Source organism: Prinia subflava, chromosome 6 (assembly GCF_021018805.1).
Source record: "Prinia subflava isolate CZ2003 ecotype Zambia chromosome 6, Cam_Psub_1.2, whole genome shotgun sequence".
Lineage (NCBI taxonomy): Eukaryota > Metazoa > Chordata > Aves > Passeriformes > Cisticolidae > Prinia > Prinia subflava.
In genome coordinates, this window is record NC_086252.1 from 10,483,644 (window position 1) to 10,507,692 (window position 24,049).

At 41.2% G+C, this 24,049-nt stretch overlaps 1 protein-coding gene across 2 annotated transcripts in view; it reads left to right on the top strand.

The window, feature by feature from the left end:
• The first annotated feature begins 261 nt into the window (after positions 1-261).
• The window catches only part of SLC39A10 (solute carrier family 39 member 10), a 110,807-nt gene continuing 87,019 nt past the window's right edge, over positions 262-24,049 (top strand). Inside the window, exons 1-8 of one of the 2 annotated variants that reach the window (XM_063400197.1) lie at positions 262-1,100; positions 2,531-3,673; positions 3,790-3,831; positions 3,926-3,987; positions 4,073-4,116; positions 4,307-5,146; positions 15,867-15,968; positions 16,329-16,403. The gene's annotated coding sequence lies outside the window, so the exon portion shown is untranslated. Of the gene's footprint in view, positions 1,170-2,530; positions 3,674-3,789; positions 3,832-3,925; positions 3,988-4,072; positions 4,117-4,306; positions 5,147-15,866; positions 15,969-16,328; positions 16,404-24,049 lie in introns of both variants that reach the window. The other variant, XM_063400198.1, reaches the window with a different exon arrangement.

The window sequence follows — 24,049 nt, forward strand, 5'->3', positions numbered from 1 at the left end:
TTTTTTGTATTTTTTGGTTTTTTCTTTGTAATTTTTCCTTTGTAATTTTTCCTTTGTAATTTTTCCTTTGTAATTTTTTCCTTTGTAGTTTTTCCTTTGTAGTTTTTCCTTTGTAGTTTTTTCCTTTTTTTAATTTTTTCCTTTTTAATTCTTTCTGTTTAAAATTTTTTCTTTTTAATTTTTGTCATTTTTAATGTTTTTCCTTTTTAATTTTTTCCTTTTTAATTTTTTCTTTTTTAATTTCTCCTTCCTAATTTCTCCTTTCTAATTTCTCCTTTCTAATTTCTCCTTTCTCGATTTTGTCAGGCACCGCCCTTTAAAACCGGGGGCGCCTTCGGTCGTGCCACAACAAAGATGGCGGCCCAACAGGAAGTGGTTTCAGCCACAAGCAAGATGGCGGCCGGAACAAGGGGCAGTCTCCTAATGCCCCACTCAAGATGGCGGCTCGGAAAGAGGGCTTTTACCTTCCAAAGATGGCGCCCAAAAAGGCGGGAAAACACAAGGACCCCCATGGCGTCTACCCAACTGCCTGTGCGCGACCCCGAAAACAGCGCCTCCCAGGAACAATTTTCCGCGGCGCTTCCCGGTGCGAGGGAGCTGTGTGTGCGCTCTGCCACGCTGCGGTGCGGTTGCAGCAGCCATTTTGGTCAGGCATCTGAGTAACCAGCTACCCGGGGCCTTTGGGGGTGCCACAAAAAAGATGGCGGCTCAACCAGATGTGGCTTCACCCACAACCAAGATGGCAGAGACAACAGGCGGAAGTCACGTGATGCCACTCTCAAGATGGCGGTTTGGCAAGATGCCTTTGACCTTTCCAAGATGGCGGCCAAAAAGGCGGGAAAAACACAAGGCCCACCAATGGGCGTCTACCCAACTGCCTGCGCGCGGCCCCGAACACGGCGCTGCCCCGTGGCAATTTCCGCGGCGCTTCCCAGTGCGAGGGTACGGGGTGCGCGTTCCGGCAGTCATTTTGGTCAGGCGTCTGAGTTAGGAAACAGCCGGGGGCCTTGTTGTTGTTGCCACAAACAAGATGGCGGCTCGGCGTCCGGGCAACGACCTTCCCCAAATGGCTCAGAAGTACCAAAACAAAGAGTTGCTCAGTAAGTGCTAAACTATTTCAGAGAAGGCAGATTTTGTTGCAGCTTTTACAGACCAACAGTACAAGTGAGGTAAACTTCTTTGCAAATAGTACTAATACCTTCTGTCAGACTCATGTAGCTTGAGGGAGGAGGAAAGGAAATGGAAAGGCATTTTTCAGATCTTCTTTGTGGTGATTTCTAACCTTACTACAATTTGGATGCTTTGGAGAAACACAATCTGAAAAGGAAAAGAGCTTTAAAATGGAACTTAGTTGCAAATCTTGTGTCAGGCTTTGAAAAATGGTATTCTTTAATGAAATCTTAAAACAAAAAGCTGTGCCTGGAGGCTTTGTGCTCAAAGGTTTGAATCGTTCTTACTGTGGATCGGGATCTGAAAGGTGTAGGTATAAATACTTGACTTTTTTTGTTGTCATCAGTTTTGAAGAAAGGAAAAATAGACCAGGTCTTGTGTGATTTCTTCTGTTCTCTCTGTGAACAAAAAGTGCAAGGAACGTGGCAGTGGGAGGTGTTAAACAGCACCGGTTTCCATCAGCAGCAACTGCTTCTGGTGCACATTAAAGCTTCTGCAGGTTTGTTTAAATGTTCTGTATCGGTTAAGAAAGTACGATGTATTTAGGGGATACTGTAAAAGCTTGAGCTTTTCTAAGGTTTTTCTCACCCTTTAAAACTTCCCAGAAAGCCATGAAGAGAGTTTTTGCAGTGATCTGTAACTTTGTGTGTGGGCTGTGTTGCTCCAGGCTTCGGGAGCTTCTCCCATCTCCCGGCTGGCTGATCCGGTTTGGAATCGAGTTCCAGCCTAGAGTCCCTGGGAGCTCCGGGACCCCCTTGGAACAGCACAGGCTCCTAAAGGAGGCTGCAACTTACCTTTGTAGTAGTTATTTTAAGTGTTTCAGGGGTTTTGGCACTTAAAATATTTGTTTTGAAGGAAGTTTGAAATCTTTGGGGTTAGTTACAGAGGGATTTTTAAATTTTATTTTTAATTAAGTATTTTTAGGTTTTATTACAGTTAACAGTTTTGATTTTTTTTTTTGTTGCGTTAGTAATAAAGTGGATTTTGATTTTGTATGTAGTGATGGGATTACTGTATATGGCATACTAGTGTTGACTGGGATTTAAATTTCTGTTGTTCTGATGTGTTAGGTTAATATGTATATGTATTTCAAAAGACATAGGATTTTGCTTTTTATTTGGTTAGAGACAGGTCTTTTTAAGTTTAGTGGGGTTCTGGGCATGTATTTGAGGTCTTTTAAGGGAATTGGTCAAGGGATTATTTTCATTATATTTGGTAGTTTGATTATGGGTAATCAGAGTTGGCTTTTTTTGGTGCAATTTTTTTTGAGTTTTTTTTTCAAAGTTCATGTATTTGTGTGGTTAGGGCAGTGGTGTTTCTGGTGCAACTCTAAGCATCCATTGTTGTTTTTGTGTTCCAGCTGCTCTGCTCGTGTTACACTGAGACCCCCTCACACAGCGGCCAACAGCTCTGCTGAGACCGTGCCCTGATGTTTGGTTTTCTTTGTGAGAGCTGACTGAGACACAGCTGCCCGGGGACAGCAGGGAATTCCCTGAGGGCAGGATGGCCTTCCTTTGCACCCGATGCAGATTCTCGTCCCCGGAAGTCCCAGAGATAAGTGGAGGGCTATGAGCCCCGGAGGGGATGAAAGCAGGGTGCCGGGTGGGGACTCACCGGGAGGGGTCTGGAGTAGGCTCTGCAGGCTGGGATGGCCCAGATGTGACCCTTTAGGCCACATCAAGGGAAAGTCTCTGTTTTGATCACAGTGCTGAAGTGTGCAAAGCAGTCCCAGGCCATGTGGAGTCACTTGTCTGTTGTGCACTCTGTGTTTTTGGGTGTCTCACGTGCAATGTCTTCTGCCTTAGCCCTTCGAGGAGCCTCTCGGAAACACCAGGGCATCGTTCTTAACATCTCCCTATTCCTCAGCTCGGCGCCTTTGACTCGGGAGCTTGCACACACATCAGAATTGCATCTGTGTTCAGAACCATCCGGTCCCAGGTCTTTTCAGGTCTTGTTCTGAGCTGCACTGACAGCTGTGCACCACAGTGATCCCTTATGGCGGATTAAGCCTTGTAAGAATGCCGAGCTAGGTCAAGGTATCTGACCGTAGGGTTCTCGGGCATCCATCTTTGCAGTTCTCGGACGAAGCAGTTCTGCTGGCACCTTCTTGCTGCCGGGCTCTCCGAGCCTCATCGGCTCCCCATCGGTCTTACCTCGGTCATCTCCTTCTGCATTCTCTCGGTCCTCAGGGTCCTTCTTCTGGCCAAGCCTTTTCTCTCTCTGTTGCGTCCCTCTCGTTTGTGGTGTCCTGTGTCACGGGTGTTGGTGTGCGTTTGGCCCTGCGCTGCTCTGCCCTGCTGCGTAGCCTGGGTGTAGGGGTAGTAGGATATGTCCCGGGGACTTGAAGTTTGCAGTGTAGGGTGTAGTTGGAGTGTAAGACGGTATTTTTAGATGGGCACAAGATGCCTGGAGCTTTAAAGTTATCCTGGAGCGCTCTGACTTTTGTCCTAACTTTCTTGCAGATGCAGATGGATTAAATCTGTGGCAGAGTGCCCCATCCCGGGTGAGGGCGTTCTCCTCCTCCACTGCCCGAAGAGGAAGGCTGGTGACTGTTGGCCTTTGCGGGGGAGGTGTGAATGGTGGCTACATTGCAGCATTGTTCTTTGTGTTTATTTTTAGGTAGTAAAGCTGGGTATTGGCAGTAAAGGTCAATGAAGCAAGGTGAGCAGTGAGTGGTGGATAGAAGCAGCTGCTATTGCTCAGGTCTTAATTTCTGGTGCAACTCTAAGCATCCACTGTTGTTTTTTTATTTTAGTTGGTTCACTTGCTGGATGTCCCAGCCCTGGATGCCAGAGGCCAGATGGGTGTAAGCTTAAGGTACACTTGTGGCATACCTCAGCAGGACTGGGGAGGTTGCTGTTTTGCACTATCTCACATGCATTTTTGCTTGATTTCTTTGCAGTTGCTGCTGCTGCCCTAGGCGTGCTGAGGAATGGAGGAGAGCAGGTGAGCGGGCATTAGGCAGGGTGGCTCCTGGGCGAGGGGTTAAGCATGTACCTTTTCATTTTGCAGGTATCCTCCGGGCAGCCTCTGGAGTTGAATGAAGATCTAAGATGAGCCAGGACAGCGGTGTGGAGGAGACCTGGGGATTATTCTTCTGGTGGGGATTGTCACATTTTCGTTTTCATGGTCCTAGGTGCCCTGTGGAGGTGCGGAGCCTGATTTTGGATACGGCAGCACCGGAGCAGACGCAGAGAATGTCTCGATGTCGATGGTCCTGACGCATTCTTTTCCATCAAGAATGGATTTTGTCTGCTCGTCTCCTGAAAGATAAGTGTTGGGGCTGGTGATCAGGAGAAGAGGAAAAACCTTTTCCATTCTAGGAGGCAATTTAAAGTTAGCTTAGATGAGAGGGCTGTAGAGGGATGGACCATTTGGAAGTAAAGGGAGAGCATTTCTCCTCAGCCTCGTTGGAGCCTTCCCTGGCCAGGGCAGTTCTGACCCCTCTCCATGTTCTAGTGAGCTTTGTGGTGTCAGCCATCTTCAAGAGTCCCCAGGGTTAGGGTGCACCGAGGGATGCCCAGCCCACCCTGGGATCTGTGTCCTGGGAGGAACCCAAGTTGCAGGTTGTAGGGTTCAGCAGGGGCACTTGACAGTGACACACAGAGGCTGAGGGAGGACTTGAGAGGGAAAGGACTCAAGGGCTTGAGAGCACAGAGTGAAAATAAGGGCGACAGGCAGGGACACAAGTTAGAATACAGGTATACCCGCCCTCACAGCAGCCCTCCCAACACCCCTGTTGTTCTGAGAGTAGATGCCAGCAGCAACCCTAATGCAGGACAATGCCAGAACTCCGGAGAGGTGCAGGCAGTAAGCTGAAGGCTAGGCTAGGCAGAGAGCAGCAGTGGGGCTGTGGATTCCCCTGGGTTTTGTATTAACAGGCTATGCTCACCATGGGATCCGTGTTCTGCTGCAACCAGGGAGGCTCACACCCTTTATGGAGACTCTGGTGGGTGGTCGCTGCCCCAAAAACATGGTGAGGAATTCGGCTCTGCAAGTTTGAGCCTCTGAGTGTGGCTAAATCTATTATTCAATGACCTGCCTAGGTCGTTGTACGGGTATAAAGTCTCTAAAAGGTCTTACAACATCTTAGTATCTAAATAGAGTAATTTATTTACACAAAAGCACATATCTGAAGGCATAAGAGTTCTGAGAGCAGCCTTATTCTACAATCAATTATAAACTTAGGCAAACAAAGTCTAAACAAGACAATAACTAAAGCATAGAAATCTTAATACACAGAGTTCTAATGAAACAGCAAACAAAGCATAGAATTCTTAACAAGCAAAACTAGTAAGACTATAAGCAAGCATAAATTTAACATTATAGCTTCTAGGTAAATCAGCCTCTCATGTGACTCTAAGCAGGGCTTTCTAACTGTGGGGTCACAATAACAGAAAGGGATCATAAGATCACAGATCTTAGACAGGGGTTTTAGCCGTGGGGATCACAACAACAGAAAAGGGGCCCCAAGATTCAAAACTTATACAGAGTCCTTGATAACAGGGTCACAATGACAGTGAGGGATCTCGAACTGCACAGAGTTCCCGTCCGGGGGGTCGCAGGGACAAGGAGGGGTCCCAGGGGTCCCACACCCTTGCAGTTCCCGGTTGCAGAGACAGGAAGGAGGTCCCGGGGTCTCGGACCTTCGCAGACTCCCCGGCAGCCTCGAACAGAGTCCCGGGGCAAACACCAGAGGGGGAAAGGGAAGGGATGGGATCGCAGGGGCAAGGAGGGGTCCCTGGGGTCCTGCACCCTCGCAGGGGGAAGGGACGGGACCCCAGGGCCCAGACCCCAGGCTACAATAGATGGTACCTTTAGAATCCCATCCGGCTCCCTGGCAGGGCTCCTTCCTCAGGCTGCAGGAGGTGGAGGTTGGATCGATAGATCGGATTGATCAATCCATCAATCCCTCCAATCCCCTGACCGACTGACACAGGGGCTTTTTATCCCAAATTACAAAATGCATATTCATATTTTTTATCTACACACTAACCAATCTAGGTACAATTCTAAAGTTCGTAAAACTACGAAAATCAGCGTCAAAACCTACGCACATAGCATATCTATTAACTAGTAAAACTCTATCTTACTAGCATAAGGTTCTACCTTGTTGTACATAAAATTCATAGTAAAAATTATAAATGGTACTCTACTGTATTTTTGTTGTGTCTATACTCTGTCACTAGGCCTGAAGCTGTGTCCTTCTACACTGACAACTAGGACTTAGGGCATGTAAAACTTAAAGCTGAGGGTTAGATTTCTACTTTATGCATTTAAAGCTTTTATATATTCTGATTTTTCTAAAGGTTTTAATTCTATCTCTGTACTTCTCACTCTCTGCAGAGGATCCATGGAAACATGGACTCCAACACTTCCCTACCCCCAACCACCCCATCAGTGCTATCTCAATCCACTTCTTCCATCTGTTACTTCTGCACTTGAAAAGCCTTTGCCCACTCTCTGACCTCAAAGAGACACTCCTCAGTGTCAGTGTTGTTGAAAATCTGCACTTGTCAGCTAACTCCAGCTTGGTTATCTCTCTTCTTATTTTCCTTTTCCTCAAGTGGGTATTATGCAGGTGGAGATTTGAGTGTGACCCGAGCAAGTCTCTGTTGGGGACTTTTCTATGCCCAGCATGAATCTCTTATTCCAGCATTACACAGAATGACAATCCACAAAATTGCTTGCTCATTTCAGTCAGGCACACCCACATGCTGACAAGAAGTCCTTTATGGAATATCAAAAATGTACAGATTATTTTGGAACACGATATATAAAGTGTGGTCTGTATTGGGAGCAGCTTTATGTTATTCATCCTAGCCGCTGGCTTAAGAGTTCAGGTTCTTTTTCCAATGAACACTTTCTCCTCATGAAACTTTTGCCTGGCATTCCTCAATCGCCTTATTAATATTTTAAAGTATCTTCTACCAGCAGTACTGTTCTTCCTTATATTTTCCCCTACGATCAGTTCTCAATTTGCTAAATATCTTGCTCAGAGCAGCCATACACTCTGTAATTCAGATAAGAACAGCAAGAGAATACAGATCCTGTGCACATGTAGGTTTTTCTCCATGCTTTCTATATTGCCTATGTTCTGAAAATGTTTTGTGCTGGGTTGTAAGAGCAGAATAGCACAGGGCTTCCTGTGCTGTGAATTCTGTAAGAGTTAGCCTCTCCCTGGTGAATGTCAATGCATGACAATATTATATATATTCCATTAAGCACAGCTGTTGTATGCTGGCTTTTTACTTTCCACCACAATTCTGTCTCACTCAGCTCCAGTCAATTCTCATTGTCTGTGAACAGTAGTCATTTCTAAAGTGTCTTATCAGACCATCTTTCATTGGAGAATTTCACAAGTTGATTAAACTACACAGCACCCAAAAGAGACAGTCAAAAAATACATTCTCACAGGAATCTCCTTGACAATCAAAGATAAATATCTTCTCAGGGAGAGACTTACCAAATATACAAAACATTTTGTAGTATGCAAAATGCTTTTCCAACAATATAAAAAGGAAAAATTTTGTGGTATTGAAACTGTTACTCTTAAACTCATTTTTCCCAGATGAATCCTTTAGAATTTTTATGCATTCCTTTAAAGGCAATAAATTACATCATGTTGTCATTACACTAATTTTTAATATAGAAACAAAATATTTGAGAATTAAAATCAATGAAAAATTGGTGAAGCCTCCATTTGAATTTGAATTTCAACCCAGTGACACATTCATTGCTGACCCACAGAGGCAGTTGTTTTATTACTGCTTGTTTCCTATGCACTTCTCTTATTCCATGCATTTTTATACATTTAGACCCATTTTTCGCTATGAAAGCACAGAATTTCATTTAATGTGTAGGCAGAAAAGAAGCTTACATTTTTTTTACCAGGTCTATGTAGAAACAGCAGCACTAAGATATTTTTTTAAATAAGGTGAAAGATAGAGGGAGCCTTCAGGCCAAGAGTAGAGGTGGTTTTGTATTCAATGTTACTTTTAATTAAATCACCTGTCAATTGTAACTTGTAAGAGAAACACATGTACCTTGTCACTAATCCTGGATTGGTCATTAATTCTCTTGTTTTGATTAACCCGCTCTCTATTTACTATCCATTTTTATATATGGATATACATATTCATTGCTTATAATTCAGAAATAAATACTTAGCCAGGAATTCTTCGTTATTAAAACAAATGTTTTGTTAATGTTTTCTTACTCGTTATCTCAGTCTATAATATAAAAGTACAGTTAAAATGCTAGAACTAGCATTTTAAAATAGTTTTGTGTTTTGAATTTTTTTTTCCAGTGGGTGATTTTTAGTTTTTCTGTAAGATGTTAAAGGGAGGCAGGCAGAAGATTTCTTTGCCCTGCCTTAGTGTCTTGAGAGGAAGTGTTAGTGTCTCCCACTGCCAGCTCAAAGCATCCCTTTCCACTGTGAGTGGCAGGGACACAACACTTCCATTTCTGTGCTGTGTTCAGACAGCAGTGAGAAAAGGGCTCTGACAGAGAGGGGCTGCTCCCCAGGACCTGGTCAGTCAGGAAAACCCTCAGGCTCTGATGATTCCAGGTTACCAATTCATGGCAGGGAGACTGAGGGAAAGCAGCTGGGCAAGATCAGAGGTGGGAAAAACATCCCTGCACATTGTGGAGGACAAACAGGATATGGAGCCCTGATCTTTGTTTAGAGAGAACAGCAAAACTTATTTTCATAGAGGTGACAGTAACGGAGGAGTTGCCAGCTGGACTCAAGGAAGTGTAAAGAGGAGCTGGCAAAGCACTGGGACTGCAGAATGGGAGAGAACTGGAGGGGAAAAGTGGGAATTAAGTCTTCTTTTCCTGAGTTCATTGAGAATCTGGGTTGTGTTCCTTCTCCCACCTTTCCACTGCCTTCTGTGTGTAGAGTGGAAAAGATTACTTGAATTTCCTGTAAGAATTACAAATCCTATCTTCATTCTGCAGAGTGCCTTTCATAAGGTATTTTTGGTTGGCATTGGCTGGATTTTGGGTTGTTTGGGTTTTTTTAAATTCTAATTGAAGAGAAAGAGCATATCAACATTTTTCAGACCAGCATTCTGCAAAATGCTGAGATGAGTATTTTAGCTGCTGTATTTTTTAGCAAGACTGTTATTTAAATACAGAGTTAAAATAGGATACAGACATTTAAACACATTTTGTGACAGACATTTTAATCCCTAGTGCATTATTGTTGAACAGCAAGTAAAATAGTATCTGAGATTTCTGAAGGTGTTACAGAAATAAAAAACCTTGAGAAAAGATCAAAATAAGAGAGATTTTGTAATTCTGATTCACTAATATTTTGAAATTTGGTGCTGTGATTCCTTAGTGGATCCTTAACATTTCCTGAGTAAACCAATGATAAATTCTATGGACAGGACTCAAGACTACAAGATTCTTTTTAAGCCAGTGAACTGATGTGGCTAGCAAATATTTTGGGAAGTATGTTGCATATAGACATAGATCTAAGTTTACTCAAGTCCTTTAGTCCTGAAACATTTATGCCATAAAGAAGCTTGTCTGATGAAAAATTGTTACATTCCCCTGGGGAATGGTTTCTCCCCACTCAGGGACCCCTAGAGCTTGTGCCATGGAGTTTGACCCTTCCTTCCCTTTCTGACCCCATTGGCTGTGTCCCAATTTGCCCCACCCTGACAAGAGCTGAGAAAAGACCCTGTTCCTCTGTGCACTCTCTCTTTCCCTCTGGAGACCACCTGGAATAAGCATCTTACTGCAGCTAAGGGTTAGAGCCTCTTTTGAATCCTTTTTCCTGTTCTTGATATATTCCTCCAGAGCCTGAGAAGGCCTTAGCTAGCTTAGACCCTCAGAGGGGTTAAAAGGAGGATTTATTATCAAAAATGTCATCAAAATCTGGTATATTCAAATTACAGCTTCTCAACTGAGTGTTATTTCTGTAAAGAACTATATCAAAACTCAGGTCTAAACACATCTAATCTTAGTTTAGACCAAGATCTATTTTTCATATTCCTATTCATAGTATATTCTATCTTTAGTGGATTAGTCTCAAATCTGCAAAAAACAAATGGATGATACTTTAAAGTAAATGTTAATAATATATAGTACCCAATGCTTTTAATTTTGAGAGCCTTTCTTTAGATTTGAATTTAGAAGTCCAAATTTGAAATTCTGTCTTGTGGTCAAATTGCTTCTCTGAGGAATTGTGTTGAAATCATCAATCTGTATTCTGTTTTTTGAGTTATAAATCATGGCTTTCAAAAGTAATTTTTCCTCAAAAATTATGTAAATCATTGTACAGTAAATCCAAATCAACTGGGATTTGGCTAGATTTGCTTTTCAAATATCTTGTCTTTGTTCTTTGAAGGTAAAATGAGAAATATTTATATTTTCTAGTCTGCCAGAATAATCTGGATTTTGTGTCCTGTGAGAAGGAACCTGTTTCCAACACAGGAACCTCTGTCTGACCATGCAAACAGGAAGAGGTGCAAAGCTCAGCTCCAGTTCCAGCTCAGCTCGAGGCAGTGACAGCTGGAATGTCACAGAGCTGTAAACTCTTCTGCTCCATCCCCATTTCCATTCTCTGTCCCTGGTCCTTGTTCAGCTCTCACCCATGTTCATTACCAGTTCAATGTTCCTGCAAGACCCTGAGAGCAGAGCACTTCTGCCCCCTCCACATTTCCTCTGCTCTGTCTCTTGGCGTGTTGTCCCCCTGGACACTGCACATCGAGGCACGGTCACATCATTTAGAGAGGATGTGGCACTGCGGGCTGCTGCCCACCAGCACCAGTGCAAGGCTCGCTCACAGAGAACAGAGCCAAGCTGCCCCAGCCCTGTGCTGAGGCCAAAGGAGCAGTTATCCTGGAAAAGATCTTGGGTCAGCTCCGAATTTCACCACGACCCAAAAGACACGGCCTTACAGGAAATGCAGCTCGGGATTGGAAATACAGCTTCTTGACATTCTGCTGTTGTAAAGCACTGTGGAATTCTGCCAGACAGACATGAAAAGAAGTAGTAGGTTTCTCTTTTAAAGCAGGCTATGAAAAGTAGAGAAGATTATTCCAGCTATACAGTAAAGCCTGGATTTAAATTAACCAGTGACAAGCTGCATATATTTCTTAAACTCATTACAATTATTTAACAACATTTGTGCTCGGGTGGGATAAATCATGGAAAGCAACTCTGTCACAAAGGTACTCCATGATTAACATTGAATAACTGCTTTACTAAACACCTCTTGCTACTCCTGATAACAGAAGTGGCTGCTTACTCTCCATTATACAATTATCAGGCTCTAATCCTTTTATAGACTATAATCTAGCTTTAGGCCTTTCCCCATTCATAGCTATGCCTTTAATTGAGTTTACTTAGGAGGTGAATTATGCAGTTGTCAGTAACAAAACTGACAGCCTCATTTTTCTACTCCTCAAACAGCTACCCATGCAAACAGACATAATATCTGGCAGGATCTTGCTATTTGTCTGTCAGCTCCACATTTTGTCTTCATTGTTTGTCTAAAATACCTTCCCTCTCTAAAATAATTTATAGGTTCCTGTGGCTTTCTGAAAGCTGGGAGAGTCTGTAAAAATGCTGTCAGTGTGGTGTCCAACCACACAAACCAATCAGGTTGTTGTATTAGCCTGATTTTTTTTTAAGGAAATTTATTACCCAAAGCAATTTATCGAGAGTCTAATAGAGTTGCTCTTCTGTCTCAGTTCCACCCAGAAAAGTGGTGTAAGCCAATCAGAGGAAGACAAGTACTCATCCTTTTGAAGCCAATGTTGAATCTGAAAATGGAGATAGAAAATGTGATTTTGTCACTGCCTCAGGTTGAAGTAATACAGAGCTAAAAGGTAGTTCCTGGTCAGAAGGAACTTTCAAAAGAAATAGTAAGAGGGAACTTTTGTTCTGCAAAGAGGAGAACTGGGCAAACTCAACCCACAGTCCAGCACAGGCCAGCAGAGATTGCTGTGTTTAGTCTGCTCTGGATGGACAGAGAGCTGCAGCACAGGGGGAGAGGTTCAAAAAGTGGCCATTACAAGAAATTGGAGGGATATTTTAAAAATAATAATAAAAAAATCAAGATCAAAGATGGCATAAGTCACCTTTCAGATGCAGATACCTCAGTGCATCATCAATGGCACTGCCCAGAACTAAGGATGATTCCACAGTAAGAAAATCTTTAACAATTCAGAAGGGGACAGACAGGTGTGACACAGAATGAGAGCAAGTAGAGGTGATCATTTTTCCATCTCTCTGGACAAGGCTGCACTCCTGCAGATGAGTTTGTTGCTATAACAGCCATTGCTCTTCTTCACAGTGGAAAGGTCTTTTAATTTTCCAGCATTATCATTTCGTCTTGGTATTGCCCAGGTTAAATCACTTGTGTACCTCAGATGAAAGTTTACAAATAAAGCCCAATGAAAGCAGGAGCAGGCCCACATTTCCTAGAAAATACATGTATAATAGACAGGAAATCAGTCTCTGATGTTTTCAAATGCTGAAGTGCTCTCTGTTGCTGCCTCATGCTGCAGTAAAGCTGAGGGGTGAATGAAGTGCTGGGAATGGCAGTGTGTCACTGGGATGGTGACTCTGCCCGAACGGAGGAGCAGCCAAGGTTTGAGCAGCAGCACCCAGAGCTCTTCATGCATTGAGACTAAATAAAGAGCTTGACTCTCATGCTCATGAAAGACAAAAACTTCCTGTCGGTGAAAACTTACTGCACTGAAAGCTCTGTTAAGTAAAATCATTATGCAGTCTGCATCAGCTTCCAGCAGATGTTTATACTTTTTACTTTTATGTTTTGCAAAAATACAAAGACAGTATTAATTCTGATATTTACTTTCCTGAACACCACCATAATGCCATTAAATAAACCTGTTTTCACCAGTGCTTTGTCTTTGAAATTAGTTTCATAATATTTCATAACTGAGTTTAAAAGCATTCAAAGTATTATTATTAAAAGTATTTATTTCCAGAAATACAGTATAACTAACACAAAACCTTCATATAATCCCCTGATTTTTTTGCAAGTCTGACAGGCACTCTTAACACTTGCCAGAATAATAATAACCTCTGTTTTTCAGGACACTTCTAGTCTAAAATGAGGAAACTCATCTTCTGAAGAGTTTTAGAAACATTTTATTTTCTTAAAAACTATTGGAAACAACACATTAAAAAGAACTGGTATTTTCTTATGGGGTGTGTGTATTTCTGAGTGCCAGTGGCAGTTTATCTGGCTAGCCATAATGGTAATTAATCACACCAATAGTCCATCACAATGTCACCTGCTTTCCCTTTTCATTCCAAGCAGCTTTCCCGAGCAAGAAAAATTTACAAACATAAAAATCCCAGAAACTTCAAAGCATAATTGCTCCAGACACTGGTTTTTCCAAACCTACTTATTCCTATGACTGTAAATAATAGTAATAGTAATAGATATAGTGCTCTTGCCATTGAAGTATATTATTTCCTAAATAAAGGTCAGTGTATCTAAAATATTTTTTCAGAATCAGTACATGAAGTGCTGCTTTCATGAGTCAGAGAGTAGTGAAATATTGTGGTTCATTTTACTCAAACAATCCCTCAGCTCATAATTTGCATACATTTGGTTTAGACAGCTAAATGAGATTGCCTTCATATGGCTAAAACAGAACGCAGGCACATACAAAACCACACAAAAGTAAAAGTTTGTTACCTCGGGTATTCCTTGTTTTTACTTCATGACACTGAACTATGCTGGCATCCAAGACCACCAAGTGATCATTTAGTGGTATTGAGTATCAGTAACTTGGGAGAATCAGAGAGAAGTACGACCTTCAGAGATACAGACAATTTGCACAAACCAATAGTTCGTACAAGATTTTTTTGTGCTACAGAACACCAGCAAACTGCAGATTTAGATATGTTTTTATTATGTAATGATCAACATTAAAAATTCCATTATCAGAGTTAATAGCTTTGTGGTGGCTAAGGCATGATCAGAATATGCTGTCTTTATTGTCTGTATTATTGTCATCTTCCCATTTGCTGAAAAGAGTAAAACCTTATTTTATTATGAGATTAGGCAGATTTGACTTGGAAGATATACACACACTGATACATATGACTTTGTTGAAGGTGCTTTTTTCCCCCTCAAGTTTAAAATGTGTTTTTCTCCAGTAAATTGCCTGTGGTATATATATTTTTATTTAAAGCATGTCACTGCTTTTCTTCTCAGGGGTAAAACTGCTGGGCTTTTTATTTTAATTTCCTTTTGGATAAAACTTTAATCTATAGCTGCTAGAGGCACAGGAAGCTCTGAAGTGGGATTACTGGTGAAAATTCTTCTGGAATGACCCTCTTTTCAGAATAAAATTAAAGTTTGAGGATTTTATATGAGAGGAGGCACCCTGCTGCAGCATAGCTTCCTCTTGCTGCTTTACATAAACATATCAAAGTAATATTCCTTTAAATTTGTTTTCTATGTATATAGACTTTCAAGACATGCAAAAAGTCAACAATTTTTAAGCTCAGTTTTTCAGTGAGAACAAATACTGCATCATTTTTATTTTGATATGTCTTGTATCCAACACTATACACCAGCAAATGAAACACAGACTTTTGTAAGCCAGAGGGAAAAATAAATAGCTCAAATCTTTCATCTTTGAGCAGAAATCACTGGGAAATCCAGCTGTTCCCCCCGACCCTTCACAAAGGAGGTCCAGAAAGGCTCAGTTCTTATCCTTTCCCTAATTCACCTGCATGAAGCTGTTGTTGGAAATGACACTCTGTAAATGGCAGCAGTGCAGGGACAACAAAGCACAAGGCAAGAGTATTATTTTAAAATGCTACTGGCAAATTGAAATGTATTAGATCCCCATTGAAGAATATGACTGAATGTGAAAAGATAAAGCAAGCTGCTGGTAGAAGATTAACATAAACACAGTTAAGTCACTGTACCAGAGGCAGTGGCATCTGTTCTCATAAGAAATATGCTCTCTGGAGGTTTTTGCTACATCTTAATATCATTAGTAGTGGCTGCTGAAACGTCACCTTCTCCCTGCAGCACCAGAAAACTGTCCTTTCTTATCAGACTCTGATTTGGCAACAGCAATGCACACACACAACTTCTAGGCTTGATCATTGCAACCCATTTGAGTGAGGAATGAAGCCACTTGCCTTGAGACAGCTCCAGTTGTATCCACCCTTGGCTCAGCAGCCAGAGCTGCCATTCCCTGCCATCAACTTTGCCCCCATTCCCTGCCTCGGATCCCTGCAGAATCCACAATCCAGGCTCTCATCTTCCCCGTGGGAGTGGCTGCCTGATCAGAGCCATCCCTGAGGCTGGCACTGACTGGAGCCTGTGCTGGCACCAGCTGCTGGGCACTGGGTGAGGATTCTCTCCTGGAGAAGGAGCTGACCACTCCCTCACAGATGGGCTCTCTCCAGCAGTTTTCCAAGCCAGCTCCTGGATTCTTTGTCTACTCAAATCGCCCACTGAAATGATTTGCCTGCACTCAGGATGATCAGGTTCCCGATCTCTTTCTTCTGGAGAATAATGTTTAGTTAATTTAGATGCTGAAATAGAATGGAGGCCTTTACAGTTATTATCTAAATTATTATTATATGTCAATACTTTTATCTGAAAAGAGTGTCTTATGATATTTGGGTTCTTAAAAGACTGTGAAAGTGTAGCCTGCCACTGTTTTATATAAACACAGATGCTGTGATCAGAGACTCATGAGACTGAGCTTGCTGACAATGGATCAAGAGTCTCTGATAAGAGCTAAAGGCAGATGTCCAGGCAAGAACATTGAAACCAGGTAGGAATACAGGGACAATTTCTGTGATATCTTTTTCCAATTTGCTATAGTCTTTTCCTTGGGAACTTCCTGAAGGGATTGCCCCTACTTTTGCACTTGGAAGGCTTTTCTTATATATAATGGTTTTAGTAAATGGTTATGAAGAAGTAGCCATCCTTCTTGCCAAACAAACACAGGAGGAGAACAGGTGTAAGCATGGGACTACATTAGGTATTGTAAAATAACACTGGAGGGTTGCCTGGTCTGCAGCAAGCCAAACAGAGACCAAACTGCAATTTGTTTTCTTCATGCTGTAGTCTAATAGAGGCTAGCTTTCTTAGGGAGTGGAAGCTCTCTCACAATTCTCAAATTCTTTCCTAGGAAGGGACAGCAGTGAATATACTGATCCTGGTTACAAACACAGCTCAGCCAGGCTGATGCCAGAGCAAGAGTCAGGTAAGCATTGGGTCCAGACACTCCAAACCCCAATTTGTTAGTAACTAAGCAAGAATTTCCATCACAGTTCTATTACTGCTCTTTATATTACCCATACACAAATATCATCTCTCAATGTATTGCTTAAAGCAGGAATGCAGCACAGCTCTGCTGGATCTCTTCCATCTGTGATGCCAAGAGAAGAATGCAGGAACAGGCAGAGTTCATGTCTATGTGCAACTACTATTTCCCAGCCTGTAGTCATCTGCATTCCTGGGACATTTTGAGATTAGCATTGTTTTGGCAAATATTTCCCACTTTTAGGGTTCTCTATTCTGAGATGCAGGCACTAGTAGCGTGCTTCATTCCATCTGCCTTTCTGACTGTCACTGAGAACCAAGTTGTCTTTTTCACACAACTGTCACAACACCAAGATTTCAGAGTCATGTTCAGCCTGGAACTCATCATCCCATGCAGGATATCTGTGCATTGTTTATTTAATTATTTTCTACTCAATTTCACCTGGCATTTTATTTTCCCAGTCACTCCATCATGTAAGTTTTTTTGCCATTCTGGCTGTGGTTTTGCAAATTATGCATCTCAGGACAGATAGAAAGTATTGTATGGAAAGAGAAAATGGGTGGGGGGAAAGCCATAGTAGAAATGCAATGCAATGAAAACAGTGTGTTCCATTTCATGAAATAAATGGAGATCATGCAGGAGCACCAAAAAAAAAAATCAACAGATTCTGGCTGATTTATTGATAAACAGAGAAGAGCGTTTATGTAGCATTGCAAGAGGAGTAGGTGTAAATCACTGTTTGGTTCAACTTCTTTTTTAAGCATTAGCACAAATTCTTCTTACCAAGAATCTGGTAAGAAAAAAAATATTCTGATCACATTATAGGAAGAAACACTGGGAATTTGCTGAATGCCCTGTCCTATTTTACCCACTCCACAGCTACTGAGCTTTAGATTGTTATCTCCAAGCCTTTGAAAATTCTTCTAATTGTTATATGGTTGTGGAAGAAGTAAGCTGTAATATTTTAAACTCAACCTTTTAATATTGTAAACAATTGTAGAAAACAAGCAAAGGGTATAAAATGGGATCTTTTTTAAAGATATTACTGAATTTTTACTGGTAGTAAGCAGACTGTAAATAACTCCTTGGAACTGCAGCCATTAAAGGCTCCCTGTCACAAAGCTCGGACAAACACAGTTCTAGGAATATTTCCTGCTTTTCACTGTGCAATTGGCATTTCTTGGAGCAAAGATTTTGAATCAGTAATCAAGTAGAAATGTTACTGTGACCCCAACTTCCTCAGCTACTTAACTGTAAGTACAGATGCTCAAGTGAAATATGAACTATCTCTCTTCTTCAGCTGGACAGGAATTATCACACACAAGTAGGTTAAAAGCCCCTTCTGCTGTTTGGCCCAATTCTAGGAATAGCTGGGCCAGATCTAGTGCAGGATCCTGGCAAAGTCTTGTGCAGTTTATTCCTAAACCACCCTGTATTGAGGCAATAATAACACAGGGCTGGGCTAGGCTTCAGCTTGAAGGAGAAGGCTGCAGCTGTGGAGAAACAGCTGCTTCATCGATGTCTTCCTCAGTGGCTGACACCGAAGGGAAAGGGGTGTGAGATGCTGAACGCAGTGACAACAGTCACTTGAAAAGGAAGCTGAGAAGCATCAAGTGTTACTTCAAGCCACCAGAGAAAATCAAAGTGTCTTTTAAAACATGCAGACTTACCTGGTTGGCTGCATTTCCTGCTGAATGCTCTCCAGAGACGCTTGGCCAAAAAATTTCCTGGTTCATCATAATACCTGGGGTAATTTGTTAGGTTTGACAACTGTGTTGTTAATCTGAAAGCAGTGTTCCTTTAAATCCATAAAAGAAATCAGTATCCAGAAGGTTTTCAGGCTAGAATATGATGTAGTTGTAAAGCAAACAGAGGAGCAACAGCATGAATGACAGCTTTACTAAAACATTAGGCTTGACCTAAGGCCAAAATCATGTGTAAGTGGAATAAAATTGCCACTAATGATCTTGGTCATTAATGTTTAATTATGCATTTCATTATGTAAAGTTATTATTGTAGAGGATTTCATTAGTAACAATTAGAATGCCTCACTTCTAATTTATATGCACCTGTTCTTAATTACCATGTTATTGAAATCAATACTGAAAAATGCTTAGGTACTTTACATTCAACATGATATGCTGTATATACCTAGGATTACAATACCTTCCATGTTATTAGCTGACAATCAAGTTAACTTAACATCTGCTAAAATGTGTTCTAAAATGCTCTTTGTTCTAAAATGAGGTGAAGTCATACTGCCTGTAAAATCCAAATTCCTTAGCAAAGGCAAAGTTATCAGAACATGTATGTAATTGATATTTGTAAGCCATTTAAAAATAATTTTTTTTTTGTTTTTGTTGTTTTTAGTTTCTTCAATCTAGAGTCTCTGATGCTATTATATCTCACAGCTCTATATAGAATACATGATATAACTGCTCAGTCAGCTTTCTCAGCATGCATTACCATGATATCCTGACAGAAAGAGCTGCTAGGGGTAATAACTGTGCCAACAGGAGGACTGCGAACCCCAGATGTTTCACACATGAGAGGCCCATCATTCATTCACTGCTCACACACACTGGTTCAGCTTCCAAATCAATTCTTATTCTTGTCATTTTTCATACATAGCTAGACATTCCATGTGGAAAGCCCAGTTTCTAAAGTGTTGAAATATGTGATGCTGTTTTCTCATGCAATTAATGAAAATGTTTCTTGATATGTATCAGTGATTATATTTAACAAGCAATCCTTCAACAAGTAAACAATCCTTCAGCAAAGCATCGGAGAGGTTTTAGAGCTGAGACCTAAAATTGCTCAGACACAGCAACAAGCACAGGAGTAGAAGGAGAACCCTCCCAGTTTCTCTCTTTCCTCTGGCATCTTGGTTTTCAAACTCTACAGCCCACTGAGATTTCAAACACGTTGTTATTTAAAGCCATTAAAGCTAAAAACAGTTTGTGGTAAATGGAACCCCAAGCACGCTGGACACCTGCAGGAAGCCTGGTGTGGCTTTTTAGATTGTATCTGGTTCCTCAGCTGCCTGGCATGCTCCAAGCAAAACGGGGCCTGAGGTGTCCTCCCAGGTACCAGACTTTGGTTTACCCTTGGGTGTACTTGAGTCACATCAACCACAGTGCCTTTATTTCCCTCTCTTCCCTGGCCTTCCTCCCACTTACTGGAGCTGCAGCAGCATCAGAGCAAGGGCTCTAAGTGATGAATGGTCTTTAAACCCCCTAAATCTGATCAGGTCTGTGTGGTCAGTTGTGCTCTAAGCCAAAGCATTTTGACACATTCTCTCTTGCACCTGTCCCATAATTCACACAATGCCCTTCCCCTCTAAAAGGAAGAACGGGGAAAGTGAGGAAATATCATAGCACCAATGTGGTTGCATGGAATCCTCTACACAGGCTTTTCAGCACTTACAAGACAACTGACCCATGATACAGTAATACACAGAATTAACAGAATCAACCTAATTTTCACAGGAACAAAACCAAAAGTTTATTACTAGTTATGACTTACAGGTATGGTACGTTCATAATAAACCATTCTCCAGCACATTCTCTTACCCAAAGACTTTCTTCCATGCCTTAAATATTTACTGGCATTTCAAGATGATGCCAAAAATTTCACCTGTGAGATTCACGGGGTGATAGAGGGTGAAACTGTCTTCACAGGATGAGTTTAGCAGGAGGAAACTTCAAAGAAAAGCTGACTCATGCGGCAAGTACATGAAAAGCACAAGAACAAAGCAATACTCTCAGTTGTGGAGAAGTTAGGATCTGGATCTGAACACTTCAGACTTAAGTAAACACCAACAAACAAAATTAGCACAGGTAAACAACAGCTAAGGCTTGCTTCTAGTGCAAATTAAAGGCTCATCTTCAGGGATTTTTTTCTGAAATATGACTTATAGATGCTCCATTTGCTAGCCCTATCTTAGTTATATTACTCTGGTGATCTGGCTTTAATGCATATTTTTAAACATGGAGCTGACAACACAAGGCATTCCTGTAAAATATTTATTTAAATTATTGTTTTGCATCCATTTCTTTAATTATTTTATTTAAAATAGACATTCAAATGAACAGTCGTGAAAGATCACTTTGTTCAGAAGGACAACATTAACACTGCAAAAATATCTGCAATAGAATTACATTGTCAATGTATTTTAAATTTTGCAAGTAATTGCAGTTTATCTTCAAAGAAAAATAGTCTAGATAAAAATAATTGTCAGATATAATCAAAGAATCTACTTAAGTATCTTGCTCAAATGTGGTAAATGTTTGTTTAGGGCTTGGTTTAATGCTTGTGAAAGACTAAGGAAGTGAAGCAAGTAAGATCCTTGCACTGGATAAGCATTCCAGCTTTTATCCTCCACTCCATCAGAGACTGGTTGTTTCTATTTCTGGGACTTTCCTGCATAAACTGCTACTTACATTGGATGTGTAGCACTTTTATGACATGCTCAAATTACGTATCCTTCTCCCTTTCCCTTTGTACAGAATCCCAGCTTTGTGATGCAGGACGAGGTTTTTGTCTGCTTTGGGATCAATCACTGAGACTCTTTTGCTATAGAGTGATTGGAATTATTCATTAATCTTCCAGAACAGTAGTTTTGTCTTTCATTAAGTAAAATTGATTTCCTTATCTGAGCTTGTGAAGAAGTGGGATGAGCACCTTTCTTGATTTATAGCTCAGGGTGGACAGCAATGGAGAAGCCTTGAAAGCAGCAGCTTTTGGGGCTCCAGAAATGATGGGTCTTGGTGCAACAGCCTGATATTTGCTCATGGGTGGGCTGCATATTGCATTAGATAGCACTATGAAAAGAGGATGTTTAAATTTGGAGAGAATAAATCCTTGAGGAGCACTAGCTTTTCTCCAGATTTGCTTAATTCATTGTCCTCTGGAGAGCTTCACGACAATTTATAGCGCACAACAAATCTCTTCGGTTGCAAGAGGGGTGGATTGATTCCACCATGTTTGAATCACCTGGGAGAAACAGAAGCAAATTTGAGTTGAATTACTGAGTAATCTACAGCTTCATTTTCAAGGAGCAGCAGACCCAGGAATAGACAGCATTTCCATCAGAATCGTACCTATTTTCTGGCCAGATGGTGGCAAGGAGCATTGGAAATCTGATTAATATTGTGGGGTTGTTTTTACCAGCTCCCTGGTCACTGGCCTGTCAAACACTCCAGACCTTTAGAGAGTCTCCTGTTCATAATATTAATACAGTTGTACCTCATAGCCCTTTGAGCCACTGCAAAAAGGGGTAAAATCATGGTTCTCCTCTTTGATTTAACTGTAAATCTGTGGCACTTTCCTATCTAGAAGCGAACTTTTCAGGAGCTATATTGTTCCCCATTCCTTTCTAATGTAGTCTGGGAATGACCATGCAGTCCTTACACAGCCACAGATTATTGAATCAAAGCTTGAAAAAGAGGGTCACTATTACTTTAGATTTAGTCTAGACTTTAACCTTTTATCCACAACCTACACAACCTAATTTGCAGTAAAAATGCAAATCATTTAAGCCTAGAGTACAATTAGAGTTCCAGACCTAGATACCAGTTTCCTATGGCTGCTGTTTGACTAATTTCTTATTTCACCCATTTTTCTTTCCACTGAGAAGATACTAAAAGTACTGCATTAATGTGCTGTGGACAGAAAAGGAACAGAGATAAATCAGCTTCGTATACCACAGATATTCCCTGGTCTGCAAAATAATTGCCTTGAAAGCCGTTTTTCTTACTGTTTGCTCCTACATTCAGAACTGTCTGCATTAATAACAAGGCTTTGCATCTTGATATTACTATAGCAGGGCATAATCTCTGCTACAGTAAAGTTTAGCAGTCACTGTCTGTGCCAAGATCTTTTTTGCAGATTTGACCCCTGTGGTTAGTTAGAAGAAGCCACAGGGAGTGTAATTGCATGTGTATTGCACCAATAAACGGAGCAGGGAATATGTGCCACTAATGACAAAGTATCAAACCCCCAAAAGAGCAAAAACTTAACACAGACCTTCGATGGTTCTAAATTCTATTCCTCATTTAGATTACGTTGTCCTTTATCCCTTATAAACACTTGTGATTACAGTGAGATAAACATTTCACAGAGGTGTTACCCAGCAGGTGGTGTCACAGGCTATGAGTGTTTCCAGCAGCTGGAATAAATATCTGAAATGCAAGTCAGACACTGGAAAACTAAAAGCTTCAAAAGTGGGTTCTAACACCACTTGGAATCGCAGCACTGGCATCTCTGATCCATGGACATTGCAATTTGAGATCTCCTGACACAGTGGTTCTTCTGTAGTTTCTGGTAGCATCAGCAGGACTTAGCTAAGCACGCAAGGAAGGAGTCTGAAATAAAAACCCTTCGTGTTCAACACAGCTGGAATATGAAGGTCACCTCAGGAAAAAGCAAATCAATTATGCCAAGAACAAAGGGCCAACACACAATATAACATGCTATTATCCCAACCCACGGTGCTGTACACAGCTTACTGCCAACAAATGCTCAGGGAAGCAAGAGTGATGGAGGGAAATCCCTCTTATCACAGTTGTTTGGAAAGAAAAGCAACTGGAAAAAACTGCATTCCACCAGGGAGAAATCTCGATCTCCAGTGAAATGGCTGACAACTAAGTTGTCTTAGACAGGGCACAGGAGGAGAACCATAAATAGATTAAACTTTTTACAGTCCTTATTTACCTATTTCTTTGATAATTGTTATTTATCTCAATCTTCTTATTGTCACTAAATCCACTAAGTGAGGTTTGAAAAGTTATAAGCTGGTGGTGTGCCAGATGGAGTTTGAAGGGTTTGTTAAAACCCCAGTAGATGAAGAAGACCCGAACAGCATGAGGTTATAATCAGTAGTGCTTTTTTCTGGATTTCATTTTATCTTCATTTACCGCATTTTTAACTGACTTTAAATTGTGGTAGCAGACTTGGTCCCTGCAGGACACGCAGGGCACACAGCACATGAGGCATGAACTCGTTCAGCTCTGCAGACAGAGGAAGGCTGAAGCAACTGTGCCATTCAAAAGGCATTGCCCAAATTCCTATCAGGGGACAACTGCATGGCTAATGAACCACACTAAGATTTCAGAGTGCCAACAGCTTAACCTCAAAAAATTATGACTTGGTCATCAGTTCTGCAGGATGAGTGAGAAAAGTGCTTTTGGCAGTACTTCTGAACAAAAGAACAGATCAGTTGAGAAAATACGACTTTGGTACTTCCCTTTTGCTTTGTCAGCCTAATGAAATCAAGATAAAATGAGGTATTAAGTATAGTTTCTGTGGGGCTAAAGTGGAAGGTCTTTATTGGCCAAATGCCAGCCTTGAAAGTGAAGGGAAAATCCACCTAAGAGTGCAAGGTAAGTTTCTGCACAGAAAAAAATATCAATGAGCTATGGCAGTTGTCTGAAAACTTTATTAGTTCAATGACTCACATTTATATAGACACTAATAATTATAATGTAAATAAGGCAGTCAGAATAATGTAAAATAGCCCATCATATAATACTCAGTATGTCAATGTTATTACCACAGTGTTACAGTTACTGAAGTTTAATAGAGAA